The 19320-nt window shown below is 43.2% G+C and overlaps 1 protein-coding gene across 2 annotated transcripts in view; it reads left to right on the top strand.

Annotated features, from left to right (window-relative positions):
* Positions 1 to 660: 660 nt before the first annotated feature.
* The window catches only part of ZNF280D (zinc finger protein 280D), a 59700-nt gene continuing 41040 nt past the window's right edge, over positions 661 to 19320 (top strand). Inside the window, exon 1 of one of the 2 annotated variants that reach the window (XM_063449088.1) lies at positions 661 to 768. The gene's annotated coding sequence lies outside the window, so the exon portion shown is untranslated. The remainder of the gene's footprint in view (positions 769 to 19320) is intronic. The other variant, XM_063449089.1, reaches the window with a different exon arrangement.

Here is a 19320-nt window from a genome sequence, read left to right as displayed (position 1 = left end):
TGTTTATTTATTTTATTAATCATGAATTATTTTCTTTCTTTTTACACATTTTATAAAGAATATGTAAACGTTTCTAAGGTCCACCGTCTTTATTTACAAACGAAAAGTTGGATTCAATCACCAAATACAACATTGTTTGTTTGTTTGTTTATTTTTAATCTCTATTTTTTTATTCCATTCAATGGAAATCAATGCCTTCTCATTTGACTTAATACATTTCCCATTTTGTCATACCTAGCATATTTGTTTAGCTCAAAATAAATTGTTTTGGTTTTTTTCCATAGTAAGACAACCAGCACCATACAAGCAAATGACACATTCCCAATGAAAAATATACAATAAATAAAAAATAAAACCAGACAGAGCCAGCAGTTTCAGTGGGTTTTATTATTTTTATCGCCCTCTGTGAGGTAACGGGGTGATTATTTCGCTGTGCTCCCACACTGAGCACTCCTTCTCACTAGGAAGGTGTGGCTCACTCCAGCCTGTCTATGGCGCTGTGGAGGTGCAGGAGAGCACGTGCTCCCCGGCCTGCGCGCCTCCAGCCTTCCCCTCACACTCTCTCTCACACACTCACACACAGACAGACAACGAGCCTCCTTGTCCGACCTACCATTACCCAGCATCCACCGCGGCCAGTTCACGCGAACTTCCCGTTAGCAGCCCCGGCGCTGCTCGCAGGCGCATTATCCGCCATCCCTCCGGAGCCAGTCCGCCATCCCTCCTTCCCTCGCTCGCTCCCCGCCGGCCGGATACACAGCGCGCACGGTAAGCCCTGCACAAAAATAATAAATAAATAGGAGAGGGGGAGGGGAGACAAAACCCAATGAATCCTTCCGCCCACCTCCCGGCGGCCTGGGATACTGCGAGCAGGAGCAGGAGGGGGAGGTGGGGTATAGAGCGATGGTTCGCCGACCCTCGCCGCCTGTGCCGGCCGCCATCTTGGCTGAGCCTGTCTCTCTCTGTGTCTGTGAGCCGCCTGTCTGTATGTGTGTGTGTGTGTTTGTTGTCCTCTGTCTCTGTGTTACACAAACAGGCGGGGAGCAGTGAGCGTCACACGGGCCGGCTCTCCTCTCCTGACGGGATCAGCCGAGTCCATGGCCGCCATGGCAGCCGGGGAGCATGGAGGCAGCCATACAATGGGGGAGAGGGAGATGGCCTCAGCAGCCAGCCAGGCGGGGGCCCGGGCTCTCACTCCCCCCTCCCAGCCTGGCTCTCCATACCTGAACCTTTTGTTGGCTGCCATCTCCCTCTCACACCATTTGTTTTGTGTGTGTGTGTTTCTGTGTGTAAATAATAATTGTGTGTCTGTAAATAATAATTGTGTGTGTGTCTGTAAATAATAATTGTGTGTGTGTCTGTAAATAATAATTGTGTGTGTGTGTGTGTCTGTAAATAATAATAGTGTGTCTGTGCGTAAATAATAATAGTGTGTGTGTGTGTGTGGTGTTTGCTAAATACTGACTGTAAGGGGAATCCAATGCTGAGCTGCTGGAGGCACACATGGAGCAGGTCCCTGGGTACAGGGTATTGTGCAGAACTGATATTTATTATTTATTATAAAACGTGTGGGAAGTGATGGAGTTGTCATCTGAGCTGTAGAGGACACACATGGATCAGGGTCGTATAAAGGGGGGGGGGGGGGAATGAATACCAGTAATTAAAATTATTATAATACAGTATAAATGGGAAGAGTGGAAGTTATCTGTCACCTGGGCTGAGCTGCTACAGGCAGAGATGGATCAGGTTTCATGTGTACAAATGTAAAAGTGTAACAAAAACAATAATAAAGCATGGATGAGGAGATTGTGTAAGACTCACTCAACTGATTAAATCTTTGCTGAACAAATCTCAAGCAGGGAGTGAATGCTTTTTACTTACACACTGACATATTTTTAAACATTGTGATACACTGTAAATGTGTGTTTATATACATACATTTTATGCTACATTTGATTAGAATCAGATACTTTGTCTTCTTTTGTGATCTTGTTTTGATTCGTAAACATGGATTAGAATGTGAAAATCTAATTGTTAATATCCCCTTTTTAATATCACGTAAACAGCTTTTCAGCATATTGGCCATAGCTGAAGGATAATGAAATGTGATTAGGTTTAGCATGTTAACTTTTTTGAAGCATAACCACAGCTGTACATGTTTCAACACGCTTTTGATCTAAACACTTGTGGATTTTTTTTCTCCCATCGAAGTCCTCAAAACACCATCTCTCAAAGATGGTGATGCTATCACCAACTTCACCGAAATAATTTTACTAAAGTCTTAATTTGCATCCAGACAATACATTTTTGGTATAGTAACTCTGGATGGGGGGAAAAAAATTCAAAGCTAGCTACACGCTAGATAGATTTGTGCACATATTTGCAAATTCTGTTTACTGCCATTGAGAAATAATGACAATATAATTGCAAAGTATAGGATAAGATTGCTCCCAAATACCTTTTAGTTAGCTGCAAATATGCACTCTTTAGAAAAAAAGAGATCCCATGGCTTAGCTCCCTGCTCTTCCACCACCCTCGATGGGGGAGGAGGTTGTCACTATTGCTGAATTCTTTCCCTTCTTAAACCAGTGTGTGTCATGTGGGGGAGGGCAAACAAGTAAAGTGGTGATTTTGCAGTAGAATCACTCCCACCCCTAGCCAATGGCCAGTGGTGTGATGGTTAACATTGACTGGGTAGGCATTTAGTTGCTTACCTGTTCCTTCTCCTTTCCCATTGTAGTGTGGGGAGTATAACTGATGTTAATGCATGGTCCCTACTAACCCTGATAACTAGGCAGAAGCATTGAAATCCTGTCTCCAAACCCAATAAAAAAAATAAATATATATAATATATATGGGGGGATGTACCATTTGTGCAGGATTGTATTTGTGAGCAGTGTTTGAATGTATACATATATTTACATGGAGTATGTGTGTCTGAATGCATTTAGGATCACTATAGACATATATTCCTGACCCTATAGTGCTAAAGCTACCATTTAGGTGGCTTGACCCCCTATACAAATCTCATCTTATTTCCAGCGCCGCGCGGGTGTGCTGGCACTGTCGCTGTCCCCTTTGTAACATCAACAAATCAAATGGCAGATTTTTATTCAATCCAGGGAAAACATTGGATTGGCTAAAATCAGCACAGGGCCAAATGCTGTTTTGGCCAATCAGGACCTCCTCATAGAGATGCATTGAATCAATGCATATCTATGAGGAAAATTGAGCGTCTCTATGCAGAGCATGGGACGTTGAACGACAGGGCTGCTTACTGTAAAGCTCTGAGCCACAGCTGACACTTTTAAACAACAGGGTTTATAGTCCAGTTGCTGAACTATAAAAGCCTAAAAAGTCCTTGTTTTACCCTGGTCTGCTACATAAAACCAAAAGCCAACCACTCTAAAGAAACAATAAACTCCCTTAAGACAACTAGATTTTACAAAAGAAAAAGGGGCATTACATAGTTCAAATTAAAAAATAACAAAACAATTCAATTTGTCTAAAATTAGAATTTTCATTTCCAGGTCTTCAGAGGCAGAATTCCCAAAATACTTAAGTAAATGGACACTCTAAGCAACAAAACAACTTAGCTCAATGAAGTGGTTATGGTGTGTAGGTAATTTCCTTGCTATATACCGTATTTATTTACTACTGGTATTTATAATGCGCCAACAGATTCCGCAGAGCTGTACAATTAGTGGAGAACGTACAATATACACAGACAAATACAAGAGGTAGAGAGAGCCCTGCCTGTAAGCTGATATTTAGCCATTAAAGCTTTTATACAAAGTGCTTAGTTAGATGGCCCGTGAGGTTACAATCTAAAGGATCCAATGGGGATTTGAGACAAGAGGTAACAGGGGAAATTTGGAGGTGATGTCTAAAAGAGTTAACAGAGAGAAGCAGCTATTGGTAAAATATAAAGGGAATTAAGAGGTAATTGAGTGAAGATCTCAAACAGCTGGAGGAGCATGCTATATATTTAGGGGGAACCTGAACCTTCTAAATATTCTCTACAATTTTGAAGTGGACCACTCTGTATATGCAGTCCTAGACACATCTATCTCTCAGCCTACACAAGTCCTGAAAAAGAGGCTAAATTGTTAGCTTATTTTATTGCAGTGAGTTTAATATAGTGTTTATTATCTCCTTCTCTGTTCATTTCCTGCTAGAGCCTGCAGCAGCCTCCTACGTGCAATTACATTTCAATTAACAGTGCAGGAGATAAGAACTATTTCAAGTAAACCTACTGTACTAGAAGATCTGAGTGGAAATGAGCCCATTTTTTCCCCATAGAGGCTGTGTGAATCACAGCCAGGTGAGGTTTGGTTAGGGCTGCATAAACAGAAACACAGTGTGTATTGTTGGTGTTTGAATGAAGTGGTTTGTTTGTCGTGTTGACATTGCAATTCAAGAGTGTTTTATTGGCGTATGAATGCGTGTAGTGTGTGTGTTTTGAATGCAAGTGTGTTTGTGTGCATGTTGGTATTTAAATGCAGAGGTGTATTCGTATGTAGTGTTGGTGTTTAAATGCAGGGGCATATTTGTCTGCAGTGTTGGCATTTGAATTAGGAATGAACCAATTTTACGTTTTTTAGGGCCAATACAGATAACCTGGGGCTTTTCAGCACGATATTCTGTACATTGACAGTTTTGAAAAAAGAAACACAATTTCTACACAAATCTGCCATTAACTGAACATGTTTAGTATTCAATTATTTTTTTGTTGTAAATCTTTCTTTTATTGACTGGTAAATGCACAAAATATACATCCCAGTCAAATTTTCATTTTTTCCCCAATAATATTTGTGTTTGTTTAGTGTATGCAGCACGTGTGTGTAAAGTATGTGGGGTAGTTTTCTGTGGATGATCCAATTCTGTGAGCTAAAAGTTGTAAATAAATTTTTTTGATATTATTATTATATAATTATATTTCCCCCCCCCTTGCTGTGATTTACATATGGCCAGAGAACGGGACATTACACTCCCTGGTGTTTACACTGAATTGGGGACGGCTGGGACCCAGCACATGCTCTCTTCTCTTTCCGGCTGGTCCTCTCTCCAACTCTCGAGAGCTTGGTTTTCTGCACGGAACATTGCTGTGGTAAACCGCGGCAACTCTTTGATAGCCGGGGGCTCATGTGTGAAAGAAGTCGCAATTTATTTTACACATTTTTGTAACTCTTTTGTTTCCTTACCTTTTGGATGGAAGAGGATGACTTTTCGTGAGTCCAGAGGGAGATGGCTGCAGGATGTGGGAGCAGGCTGATAAAAAACAATAGGAGTCTAAGGCTGCACTGGAAAGAAGGTGGCACACAGAGGATTGGGAAATCCCTTTCCCAATCCTCTGTGTTCATCCTTCTTTCCCATGCAGTTCCCTGGAAGCTGGGAGGAAGTGACCTAAACTCACTTCCTTCCAGCAGGCCGCAGGTAAACTAATGATCTGACAAGAGCCCAGTCTGGTGCATTGTTATAGGGTTCCTGATCAGAGATGCCTAGATCCGCTGGGACTGGGCCCCTGTGCCAGCGGAACACCCAGAGTCGCAAAGGTCATAAGTGCACTTTTGGTCGAGTTATTCTAAAAATAACATAATTTCTCATGCGATGGGCAACCCTGATTCATTACCCCTGGTGCTGTTGAGTTTAATTAGTAAAGTGGGCACACTAGCATGTGCCCATATGATATACTACTAATTATGTAATATGTACCAATCCTTATTTAAAGGGACCATTTTAGAGCGGTCTTATGTGAGGTTTGCCAGGCGCTGCTCCCAGCCACCACCTGCAATCTTCTCTCTTGCTGAAAGCTCTCAGTACGAGCTTAAATCATTTGAAGAGGAGCAATCTACACACTTAAAAAATGAAGAAATGCTAGACCTCGATGCAACCAGGGACGTATTAGCCGCGAGGCAAACAAGGCATTTGCCTTAGGCAGCATTTTCCAGGGGGCAGCAAAAAAAAAAAAAAAAACGCCCCCAAATGCCCAGGGCAAATGTCTTGTTAGCCTTGCGGCTAACAGTCCAGGCAGGCGGGCGGCTTAGTAAAAATCCGTGGGGGCGGCGCTGGCGAGGGAGCACTTTCCCCTGAGCTCTCTGCTCAGCTCCCTCGCGCGCCGCAGAGTGATGCCGGGAGCCGGAAAATGACGTCCCGCCCAGCAGCCACTGGACCCCCAGGGAAAGGGAGAACCCTCTTCCTCCCCCTCCTCCCCCCCCCCCCCCCCAGCATTCTCAAAGGTAAGGAGGCTGGGGGGGTTGAATCTAAAAAAAAAAACAACACAAGTGAGTGTGTTAGTGAGTGTGTGTGTCTGTTAGTGTATGTTAGGGAGTGTGTTACTATGTGTGTGTGAGAGTGTATGCGTTTCTGTTAGTGAATGTGTGTGTCTGCTAGTGACTGTATGTGTCTGTTAGTGAGTGTGTATGTCTGTTAGCTAGTGTATGCATGTCTGTCAGTGAATGTGCGTGTATTTAGAAGTCGGGCCAGTGGGGGAAGGGTGGGTGGTTCCTAAGTTTTGTGTTGCCTAGGGCAGCACAAAACCAGGATACACCACTGGTTGCAACCAGACCTGGGGCTGGCTTCCCCTATACATTAAGTAAAAAGTAGTGTAGTCCAGACACTCAAGGTCACTTAAAAAGCAGTTTTACAAGAACAAAAGAGAAATAGCAACTTTTGAAACCACAAGCTTGTCAAAGACCCTCTTGTGCGTCAAAACGTTGCTATTTGTGTTTTGCCAGGAGTCCTCTTTTAATAAAAATCCTTCAGAATGAGTGAGGTGAACCCACATTCAGTTAAGGTTTTCCTATTACAATATATAGAATATGTGGTAATCACTCGTTTTTTTTAAAGCCATGTTTTGATACTCCCGTCTTTGCTACTTGTCTTTATTTATATTTCTTGTGCCAGATCTCAATGTCCAAGTGCCTCCATGTTATTCTTTGTCTGCAGTTTGCCCTTGTGTGTGATTCTTTTAACGGAACACTATAGGGTCAGGAACACAAACCTATTTCTGACCTTATAGTGTTAAAACCACCATCTAGCCCCCCCTTCCTCCCCCCCCCCCCTTCCCACTTTTGCTTCCCTAAATACAGTAAACATTTTACTTGTATTCAAGTCTGCAGCTACTGCATTTATCCCTGGTCAGCCTGCATGCCTGACATCATCAAAAGTGATTCTGTGAGCCAATCACAATGCTTTAACATAGGATTGGCTGAGACTGTCAAGGTGGCAGATCAGGGGCAGAGCCAGCACAAGTCAAACACAGCCTTGGCCAATCAGCATCTCCCGATAGAGATCCATTGAATCAATACATCTCTATGAGGAAAGTTCAACACTGAATGGCAGAACTGCACCAGGAAGCACCTCTAGTAGTCGTAAAGTTATCCCTAGGCTGTAATTTTTTCTGATACTGCAAAAAGCCTGAAGAGTGATTCTACTCACCTGAAAAAATACAATAAGATGTAGTTGTTCTGGTGACTATAGTGTCAATTTAATCTTTTGACTGATGGATTGTGGGTAAATTAGCTTAGCAACTGAAATTACACTTTGCTTAACCCCTTAAGGACACATGACGTGTGACATGTCATGATTCCCTTTTTATTCCAGAAGTTTGGTCCTTAAGGGGTTAAAGGGGCAATATAGTCACCCAGACCACTTCAGCTCCATTGCACTACTTGCACTTGACAAATGCAACATCACTTGGTGTAATTCTGTATAAATAGGAGCATTCTACACGATTTTCCTAGTGCCAGCTTAGAAGGAAAACTGTTATCAACTTCCATGACTGCCTCTATTGGTCTGGAAAATGAAAAGAAGAGTCTGAGTTTTTTTGCTATCAGATGCATTGTGCCGAGAGTTTATCTGAAATATAAATCGTGCTTCTTGCATTAAAAAAATACTCCAGGCACCATGTACTGCCTGCTGTAGTGGTTATTGTCCAGCAGTGCCCTGACTCCCATTCAGTATAATTAGTCAAACTGTTTTAGTATGGTGCAGAGGGATGCTCTGGAGGAACCAGGAGAGGGCACCCACAGAACCACGTTGTTATGGGACAATCTAAGAAGCAAAATCACTTCATATGAAAGGGTCAATCTAAGTACCAAACCAATTTTAGCTTAATAATGCAGTTTTGGTTTACATTTATTAATGTTTATTATAGATCTTGACCCTGTAGTGTCACAACTCAGTTATCTGCCATTTAGGTGTTAAATCACTATTGATTCTGTTTATGCAGCCTAGCCACACCTCCCCTGTCTATGATTCTCACAGTCTCTATAGGATTTAATTTCCAATCGGATCTTACAGCACTGTGTGTTATCTTGAAATAGGACTTGGCTCCTGCACTGTTAATTGAACTTTAAGCACATTTAGGAGGCTGTTGCAGACTCTATCTGACAACCAACAGAGCAAGAGATACAAAATATTCTAGATTAAACTCTGTGCAATAAGGGAAGCTAAAATCTTTGGCCTCTTTTTCAGGACTTGTGTAAGCAGGCTGTGTGAGACACAATCGGCAGATAGATATGTCTAGGGTTCAGCAGTGCGGAATTTGTCTTAGTTAAAGCCCGGGACATGCAATTGCAGACAGGCAGTTTGTTTTGACTTTAAAGGGAAACTCCAGTGCCAGAAAAACGATCCGTTTTTCTGGCACTGGAGGGTCCCTCTCCCTCCCACCCACCAATCCCCGGTTACTGAAGGGGTGAAAACCCCTTCAGTGACTTACCTGGGACAGCGGCGATGTCCCTCGCCGCTGTCTCTGCCTCCGCGACGCTCCTCCTAGTGATTACGTCGGCCGGTGGGCGAGACTAATCTCGCTCACCGGCCGAGGAGACCTAATGCGCATGCGCGGAAATTCCGCGCATGCGCATTACGTCTCCCCATAGGAAAGCATTGAAAAATCATTTCAATGCTTTCCTATGGGGTTTTGAGCGACGCTGGAGGTCCTCACACAGCGTGAGGACGTCCAGCGACGCTCTAGCACAGGAAACCTGTGCTAGAACCCAGGAAGTGACCTCTAGTGGCTGTCTAATAGACAGCCACTAGAGGTGGAGTTAACCCTGCAATGTAAATATTGCAGTTTATGAAAAACTGCAATAATTACAGTTGCAGGGTTAAGGGTAGTGGGAGTTGGCACCCAGACCACTCCAATGAGCAGAAGTGGTCTGGGTGCCTGGAGTGTCCCTTTAAGCACAGCAGAGCTAGTAGAAGGATGGCAGTGTTTAGGGCACAGTGTATCAGTGCAATAGTTGCAGGACTTGTAGACCTCAGACGCCCAATCCATGGCTCTGGAGCTCTTGTGAGTCGGTGCCGGGATCACGAGGACGGAATTACTGAGGTTGTGGTCTGAGGCATGTGCTCCATGTATTGTAGTCTGACAACATACAGCCAGAACACGAACACAGAAAACATTAAGTGATTTGGGGATTCTGCCCCTGAAGACTTGGAAATTAAAATGATCATTTTAAAATGAGGACTTTTTAGGTTCTTACAGACCAGCAAGATTACCCAGTTGTTCAAAAATGCCAGCTATGGTACATTTTTAAACCTCAGGATCACTAGTTTGATTATTGGCTGGCCAGGTCCTCCTTTCATCACTCATGTAAGTGAATCACTATCAAATAAAAATAAACAATTATTATTTATGCATTACTTGTCATATTAAAACACAATGAAAGCAGGTGTAATTTAGTATCACTCTCTTTTAATATGTAATATGGCATCTATGGTAAAATATTGCAGGTGGTTGCTGTCCATTAATGTGTTATTGAAATGCATTTCATTTTTATAGTTTAGGCTAATACAGCTATAGCAATGGTCTGTTTCTGCGAAGGCAGACTTCCCAAATTGTACGAACATCAATATTTTAGTGTTAAACCAGCTGTGCTATCAAATATCTGATTCCAATGAAGTATAACTGGTAAAGCTATTCAGCTCTTAGTTTACTTTAATTCCGTGGGCTATACTATGCAAGAGACTAGAACCCAGGGCAGAAGAGTTAAGCTCAGTCATGAAATAATATTTACCTTTAATAAAAAAAAAAAACACCAGCTAAAACAATGAAAAACAACTACCCTAGATCAGCGTTTCCCAGTTGGTGTACACAAATTGGGGTTCCGCCAAAAATTTTAAAAACAAAATGGCTGCGGGCGGAGAGGGAGCAGGGAGCTCTGATCTCCCTGCTCAGCTACCTCGCGCGCACAGCAGTGATGCCGGAGCCGGAATATGACGTCGCTCCAGCTCCGGCATCACTAAGAGGCGCGCGAGGGAGCTGAGCAGGGAGATCAGAGCTCGCTCACCTGTCTGCCAGACCTCCCGCCCGCCAAGCTGCAGCAAGCCCCACTGGACCACAGGGACTTCATGCCATAAATTCATAAATTGTATGTGTCTGTTAGGGAGTTTATGTGTTTGTCAGTGAGTGTGTGAGTGTATTTGTTTGTCAGTGAGAATGTATCTGTTCATGTCAATGAGAGTGTATATCTGTTTGTATGTGTGTCTGTAAAAGAGTATGTGTGTTTGTCATTGAGAGTATGTGTCTGTCAAAGTGTGTGTGTGTTTGTCAGTGAGAGTGTGTGTGTGTATGTGCCAGTATGTATTAGTGTGTGTGTGTATCCTGTCAGTGTGTATATGTGGGTGCAAATGTGAGTATGTCACTGTGTGTATCTGAGTGTGTGTGTATTTGTGAGTCAAGATGTGTGTATCTGTGTGCCAGTGTGTGTGTGTCAGATACATATACACACTGACACAGCGATACACACACACACTGGCGCATACAAACCCAGATATACACACACACACGGATACACACTGTGTGTCAAGGTGTGTGTATCTGTGTGCCACTATCTGCCAGTGTGTATATCTGTGTGTCAGATGCATACACATTGGCACATACAAACACAAATACACACACCTTGACACACAGATACATACATACATACACACACACACACACACACACACACACAGTGTGTCAAGGTGTGTGTATCTGTGTGTCAGATTCATACACACTGGCACATACAAACACCAACACACACACCTTGAAACACAGATACACACACTTTGACACACAGATACACACACCTTGACACACACTCTCTCTCTCGTATTTAATAACTCGTAAAAAAAACGATGTATCCAATTCTAACATTGGTTCATAACATATACTTCCCCAAAACTGCAACAGTTTCAATTAATACAGAAGCAGCATGTTGTACTCCAAAGGGAAAGTAGCTGTGAACACAAAGGGGGTTGAGCAACTAAATGTTGTAAATCTTCATGCAAAACCCTTTTATTCAAATGATTCAAAAATAGAAACAGCAGCTCTAAGATCAAAATGTGGTAATAAAAAAACTGCTTGACTTGATGAATGGTAGAACACATAGGATCTCAATGAAGGTAGGTCTTCAGAAAGTCCTGTGAACAGGACGAAATGCGTAGACGCAGTGCCTTTCTCCTCTCTGTTATCTGTATTGATTTTCTGGTGTGCTGATATCCATCAAGTATATCTACAGTTTACTGCCTTCATTGAGATCCTATGTGTTCTATCTTTCATCAACAAGTCAAGCAGTTTTTTATTACCACATTTTGATCTTTTTTTTTTTTTTTTTTAAATTCTTTATTTTTGCAGTGCTTAGAATGGTTACAGGTTTACATATGGTACCCCAACAGCATTCCATACGTAGATTGCTAAACGTTTGTTACAGTGGGTATTAGATAGACAAAGCACTTTTTTGTTTTATGTTACATATCAAACAGGTTCAAACGTAGATTGAGAATACAAATTATATGAAGGTAACAGATTATTAGGCATCGCTTATGCAGTATAATATGCTTCAGGATATAGCTAGCTGCGCTTTAGGTGACTAAGTAAATTATGTGATAAACGTTATGTTACTTATCGCTAGGTAACGGTAGCTTAGGGCGAAAAGTTATAGTGTATGTCATCGCTTTAGTGGTTAAACAGGGTTCGGTTAGCAAGGTGATTAACTAAAAATATCCACGAACAAAGTTGGCCTTAGGGGCGTATTAAACATAGTTTACGGTTAACATACAGGCATGAGAGACATAACATATACAGATTTGTACTGTGCCTAAGGGTAAACTGCTCAGTTGAGGTATTAGTAGGTATTGAATCAGTGGAAGGCGAGTAGAGAAGAATTAACAAGATTATTGCAAATGTACACAATTTCGGTAGATATATGTATGAAGTAGGGACTGACTCAATATCTCTGTGCTAGGTGAATTAACCAGTATGGACTATGTTAAACAGTGAATAACGTTTATGGACCTGCCCGCTGTGCATTTGGTGCTTCAGCTATGTGCGTATAGTAAAATACATATCTGTTTGCAAAGCTCTGGCACGAGCGGGTAAGTTCGGTTAAAGTTCAGCCGATCCCTGACATTGTGAAGCGCTGACGCTCTGTCGGGCAGTTCTTCTGGGTCCCGAGCACACACGGGGGTCCCCGCTTTTCCCCAGTGGGTCGTGAAGGGGCTCTCTGCCGGTTTCGTCTCCCTGGGTGTTGTCTCGCTGCTTTTTGGTTTGCGTAGTCGTGGGCTTTGTGGATGGTAGTGTGCAGGCTTGTGCTGTGCCAGTCCTCTGTTTCTGGGACCGCTGTGCGAGGTGTATATCCGAGCCTGTCTCGGGGCCCGGGACGATGAATTGTGGCAATCGAGGGATCCGGCTTTGTCTCCCGCCTCTTGCGTGAGCTTTGGTGCCGCTTGGTTTTGGATGTCGCTCTGTGTTTGCGAGGGGGATGCCATTGCAGGGTGCGTCGCGTGGCCGGGCGGATCCACGCCACCATTTCCCTCATTGCCATCCGATGAGGCTGCCTTCTGGCTTTGAACTTTGCCCAGAGGTAGGAGCATATCAAGTTTAGGAAGTCCCCTGTGTGTTTTGGTGCGGTGCATGGGTGCTTGGCCCTAGGTCGCGTCCGCGCCGCCATTTTAGCTGGATCCTGCAGTTTTCGTCCGTTTGACGACTGGGTCGCTTGTGCAGGTATGATTGTGGGGGTAGTCGTCCCCAGCGAGGACCGGGATGTCCCCCGCCGGTCCACAGGGGGGGGTGGCAGGGCTGGTTCTCGTTTAGGCGTGAGCCCCTGGCCGGTATATCGGCCGCCAACTTCAGGCTGCAGGCTTTGCTCCGGTGTAGGCCGCATGGTAGTGTGAGGCTTGTCCGCGTTATGTCGGTGCCGGGATGGTATCATTGTGTTCCCACTGCCGTTCTGTGACTGTTCCTGGTCACCGGGCGCCGTTTGTATTATAGTGTCAGTCGGTATTTTCACGTTTTCGTCCGCGGTTGCTGGAGCTCTCAAATTGTGCGGCTGGCCATCTTGGCTGTCAGGCCCCGCCCCCCCACATTTTGATCTTAGAGCTGCTGTTTCTGTTTTTGAACCATCTGGATCGTCACCTCGTATTTATCCAGTATCTTACATTACCTACAGTGTTTTTTTTTTTTTTTTTTTTTATTTTTTATTTTTTTTTTTTTAAACTTTGAAGGCGAGTAACTTTTATTTTTATATTTTTAAGCACATTATCTTAGTATACATTAAAAATAGGAAGTTAATTTATACCCCACAGTTTCTCTTTTGTTGCAATATGCTAAAGGGATGTAGATACTCAGTTGCTTTAAATTTTTAGCTAATGTTTGCTTTGCGAGTTAGAAGTTAGGTGGGTCTAATTTTGATGCATTGCTTTGCAGTGCAAAATTAATTTTTTTTTTTTTTTTTTTAATTCTTTATTTTTATTGTGCGTAAGTGAACAAGTCGTCCCGCACCGTCACAATAACGAATGCAAGAACAGGTATAAAACACAGTGAAACAGATTACATAGGGTATTGAACATCATGAGTTTTCGCTGGTTTCATTTCGCTTCTTCAGCACATTTTTATATTTAGGTGTACAGCTGCTTAGCTTGTATAGATTGACATTTATACTAGATATGTTTACAAAACGCAAAACAGAGAGCTTATTTCGCCTTGTAGACAGACGCTAGGGTCCTATTGATGCTTAAAACAAATATTAAAACATAGTTTAAACAAGATGGTAGCTAGTAAGCTGTTAAGTAGCATTTAGGAGGCATGCACATGTATACATATAGTGAGAGTAACTAAATCAAGCTGGGTACATGCTGGTTGGTCATAAGGGGTTCTTCAGTCGTTTATCAACAATAGCGTTAGGTTAGTCAGTGTGTTATATGTCGTCGCTTTAGCCTCAGGCCCTAGGATTAGTCGCGCTTTATCATGCTCGAGTGTGGCATAAGTACTCCGAGCATTAACAGGCTGTCTAACCAGTCATGTGTCAAGCATTGTGTCTGTCGCTAGTTAAGTCACATTGGTACGAGAGATTAAGTGAGTTTATGTAAATCCTGCGTTTGTCGGGTTAATCTACCATACTTTAGGTATCCAGTAAATAACTTATATTATATATAACTTATAATAGTTATCTAAAGAAACAAAAACACATATATAAAAAAAAAAAAAAAAAAACACATCAGAAAAAAAAATGACTGGTTAGGTTAACAAGCTGTGTGCCCGTGTGTACAGTGTGGACCATAGGTGAGTATGTTGATGGAGGATATCTCCAGGCATCGGATCTCATGTGGTGGTGGTACATAGTTCCAGTGGAAAAGATGGAGGCAAGATAGTGTCAGATTTAAAAAGTCCTGCTTTAGATGAATAAGAGGTGTCCCCTGCAGCTGCTGATCTTTGGTGTCAGGGAGCATGGTCTGTGGCTGGTTGCTGAGTGCTTGTCAAGCCCTCTGCTATGCCCCTTCCGCCCGTGAGCTTTTCTCCGACAACAGGGGTGTGGATGATCGATTTTAGCTTCTCCACTTGTCAGGTAAGCCCCTTAGTGCAGCGGTGGTTGTGGGGCACAGAAGTCCCTGTGGGGCGATTCGGTTCTCTGTAATGAGGGTATACAGGGATCTTGTGGGGGCTGTCTGAGGGTCCTGTCTCAGTGAGGGTGGGAGGCTTCCCAGGGTTCAAGGGAGTTTGCAGTTGGATGGTTGCTGTATGGGTCTGTACCTGCGATGTATGCATTCCGCTCTATATACTGCTGCAGTGGTTAAGCAGCTCAGCGCCATCCCGCATGGCCTCCGCCATTTTGGAGTCACTGCCTGGAGCGTGGGTCCTAGCGGTCCTGCTGCTTCGCCTGAAGTACTTGTAGGCGATCAGGTCTCGAGGGCGTAGACCGGGATCACCCCCCCGGTCCAGAGGGGGGGGAACGGGACCGGTATCCCAGCGGGCCCGACTTTGAGCCCCGAACAGCAAGCGGCAAGGCAGCGGCCGTCCGCCCCGCCCGCCTCCGGAGTAGGCCTGTAGAACGTCGGGTAGGATTCCTCCTCCAGGGGACTGTAGCCTGTTGGGCCAGCCTCACCCTGGATCCTAGGGCTCTCTGCCCGGCGAGGGCCACCGGTGCCGGTAGGTTTTGTGCCCAAATTAGTGGTTGTAAATCTGCGTTTAAGCTTATGCTGCAGGAGCTGGTCCTGCATGCGACCAGCCAGCTCGGCGGTCCGGCCCCGCCCCCCTACCTACAGTTTTTATACAATTTACATGCAATGTTATAAAAGGGTTTTTCAAAAAGATTTGCAACATTTAGTTGCTCAACCCCCTTTGGACTACAACATGCTGCTTCTGTATTTATTGAAAATGTTGCAGTTTTTGGGAAGTATATGTTATGAACCAATGTTAGAATTTGATACATCGTTTATTTAGTGTGTTATATGTCCCACCAAATAGTTATTAAATGACCACTATAGTGCAAGGAAAACAAACTCGTTTTCCTTGCACTATATAGTCCTTAGGTCGTGGTCCCCCTTCCCCTCCACCCGCTGGGCTGAAGGGGTTAAAACCCCTTCAGCCACTTACATTAAACCAGCACTGGTGCCCTCTCCTCCCCCTCCGACGTCAGCTCCCGAGTGAAGCCGAATGCCCATGCGTGGTCAGAGCCGCACTCGCATTCAAACCGCTCATAGGAAAGCATTACTCAATGCTTTCCTATGGACGTTCTGCATGCTCAATGCTATTTTCACATTGATTGTCGTGGAACGCCTCTAGCGGCTGTCAGGAAGACAGTCACTAGAGGCTGGATTAACCCTGCAATGTAAACATAGCAGTTTCTCTGAAACTGTTATGTTTACAGCTGCAGTGTTAAAACCTGGGGGACCTGGCACCTAGATCACTTCATTGAGCTGAAGTGGTCTGGGTGACTATAGTGGTCCTTTAAATACATCTAGGGTAATTGTTTTTCATTGTTTTAGCTTATATTTTTTTAATAAAGGTATATATATATTTTTTATAGGAATGTTCTTTTGTTTCCTCTAATTATTTGTGGAACGGACATGCTATATATTTCTATTTGTCTAAGTCGCTTGCTGGTATGTAGCTGCCCAATTTTATTATCCATCTTGGTTACCACCCCCGTTGTTTAAGTCAGTCATGAAATAATGGCTAAAAACTGGCTAATGGCTAAAAAGTTTTGGGCATTTCATGTCAATCTGTAACTAGTTGACAAAAAAAAACCAATGGCAGGACAATACAGTATAGTCAGAAAATAGTGGCTAAAAGCTGGGCCAAGGACTAGAATTTGTAGCTCTTACTGGTAAATTATCTGCTATTAAGGAGTTAAATAACTTTGTTTATACAGCCCTAACCACGCCTTCTCAACAGGAAATGTGTAGGGAGTCTATGTAGGTCACATGCAAAGATAGATCTAATGTTCAAACTTCCTTTTTTGCACATTCTGTTTAATTTAGATTTTTTTTATCTCCTTATTTGTCAGTAGCCTGCAGGAGCCTTCTGTGTGTGATTAAAGTTCAAATAACAGAGCAAGAGATGAAAACTGCTAAAGTATATACCGTATATACTCGAGTATAAGTCGAGTTTTTCGGCACATTTTTTGTGCTGAAAAACCCCAACTCGGCTTATACTCGAGTCAATGTCTGTATTATGGCAACTTACATTGCCATAATGCAGACTGGGAGCTGTGGGGGCTGCAGAGCTCTTACTTACCTCTCCTGCAGCTCCTGTCAGCTCCCTCCTCCTCCGCGCCGGTCCTGTCAGATCTCAGTGTAAGTCTCACGAGAGCCGCGGGGTCATAGTGCAGCTCTCGCGAGACTTACACTGGGAGCTGACAGAGGTGCTGAACGGACCGGCGCGGAGGATAAGGGAGCTGACAGGAGCTGCAGGAGAGGTAAGTAAACGCTCTCTGCCAGCCCCCCTCCTACACAGTGCACACCACTGGACCACCAGGGAGTGAGAGCCCCCCTCACTGCCATGTATCAAGCAGGGAGGGGGGACGATAAAAATTGAAATAATAATAAAATAAAAAATAATAATAAAAAAAATTAAAAATAATAATAATAAAATTGCCCACCCCCCACCAAGGCTCTGCAACACACACACACACGCTGCACTCATACACACACGCTGCACTCATACACACACACGCTGCACTCATACACACACACGCTGCACTCATACACACACACTGCATTCATTGTATACACACACTGTAAATAAATATTCAATTAATATAATTTTTTTAGGATCTAATTTTATTTAGAAATTTACCAGCAGCTGCTGCATTTCCCACCCTAGTCTTATACTCGAGTCAATACGTTTTCCCAGTTTTTTGGGCTAAAATTAGGGGCCTCGGCTTATATCCGGGTTGGCTTATACTCGAATATATACGGTATTTATAGATCTGATTGAAAATGTTTTTTGTTTTTCGTGCAGCCTGTGTGTGAGTCACATCCAAGAGAGGTGTGGCTAGGGCTGCAAAACAGAAGCAAAAGTGAATCAATTCCTAAATGACAAACAGTTGAACAGTGAGACTGCAGGGACGGGATATATACACTAGAACATCTTTATAAAGCTAGTTTATTAAGTTGTTTTGCAGCTATTGAATTAAAGCACAATTTCTTGCTCTGTTTGTTTGTCGTCCCCCCTCTTTTTCCCACCTTCTCTAATCCTTATACAGACCCTCTGAAAGAATGGGGTTTATTTTATTTTTTTGTTCTTACCCTAATCAGATCAGAGTAGTAAATCAGGGCTCGACAAATCTCAGGCTCCAGGATATTTGTCCTGGCGCCTGGGATTTGTGAGCCTGTTCAGCCCCTGCGGTGACTTGCCTCCTGAGATTGGAGGCGGGTAGTCGTCTAACCCAGGACTGTGGCAGGCAGGTGAACAGTCCGCTTATTGAGAGCTGAGGGAAACGGGCAGCAGGCGGCTTAAACAGTGTGGCAGAGAGGGAACTGTAATCCAGTGATGCTGGAAGCTGGAATATGATGTCATTCCGGCCCTGCATCACTAAACAGCACTATAGGGAGCAGAGCAGCCTCACTTGACCCCAGGGAAAGCCAACCCACTCCAGCTCTCCCAGAGGTAGGGGGAGGCTTGGTGGATTTAAAATAATAAAAGTAATGATTTGTGTCTGTCAGTGAGTGTGTATATCTCAGTGAGTGTGTGGATTTCTGTCCGTGAGTGTGTTTGTGACCTGCTTCTCTCCAATCACATGGCAAAGGTGTTTTTACTCACCATACGTTCCATGCAGTGGCTGGCCCCACCTCCATGGTTGAGAAAGCACCAGGTGGGGTGCACAAAGTGTCCAGGGCATCACTTACCATTTTCTGGGTGGTCTTCTTAGGTGGTCTCTCCCCTGAACAGTAGTTGCGGGTAGCTCATTCACTCTATATTTATCTTCTTCCTTTTTTTTTTAATACTGTGTTGCTTTTAACACTTGATACTATTTTCTACATATGATATTGGAACTACCTTAGCAAACATGAAGACTGCAGTTACAGTGTGATGCCATGTGTATTTATTTCTATTATTTGTTTCAATAAATGTGCTACTTTTTCATTACCTCTTTCATTTGTTGAGTGTTTGGATTTACTCATGTGTGCAGACCGCTGTGTTTTTTTCCAATTTACTTGGGTTGTGCTTTATTAATTTTTTTTTTTAAACTTCTTTAGAAATAGTTTTATTTTTCCTCTAAAAGTAAAATAATTGGTTTACTTTGAAGCTATGCCATACAAAAGTGCATTTTGCTCCAATACCTACCCAAAAAGTACGGGTGCTTTACTTGCTTACTAAGAGCCGAGAAGAAAACTTTATAGTTAGATAGTAAAAAATTTATTTTTCCATATTAGAGAAGTAATCTTTTTACTGCCAATACTGAGCCAAAATCCTACTTACTTTACTTTCTTGAGAATTAAACCAGATATAAGAAGAATTTGCAAATAAAGACAATGTTACACTCTGATTAGTAAAAGGTTTGTGAAATCAATAAAAAAATATCTATTTTTTTCAAAAAAAAAAAAAAAAGG

This window comes from Pelobates fuscus, chromosome 3 (genome assembly GCF_036172605.1).
Source record: "Pelobates fuscus isolate aPelFus1 chromosome 3, aPelFus1.pri, whole genome shotgun sequence".
Lineage (NCBI taxonomy): Eukaryota > Metazoa > Chordata > Amphibia > Anura > Pelobatidae > Pelobates > Pelobates fuscus.
Note: the sequence above shows the minus strand (reverse complement) of the source record. Positions and strands in the feature narration are given on the sequence as shown.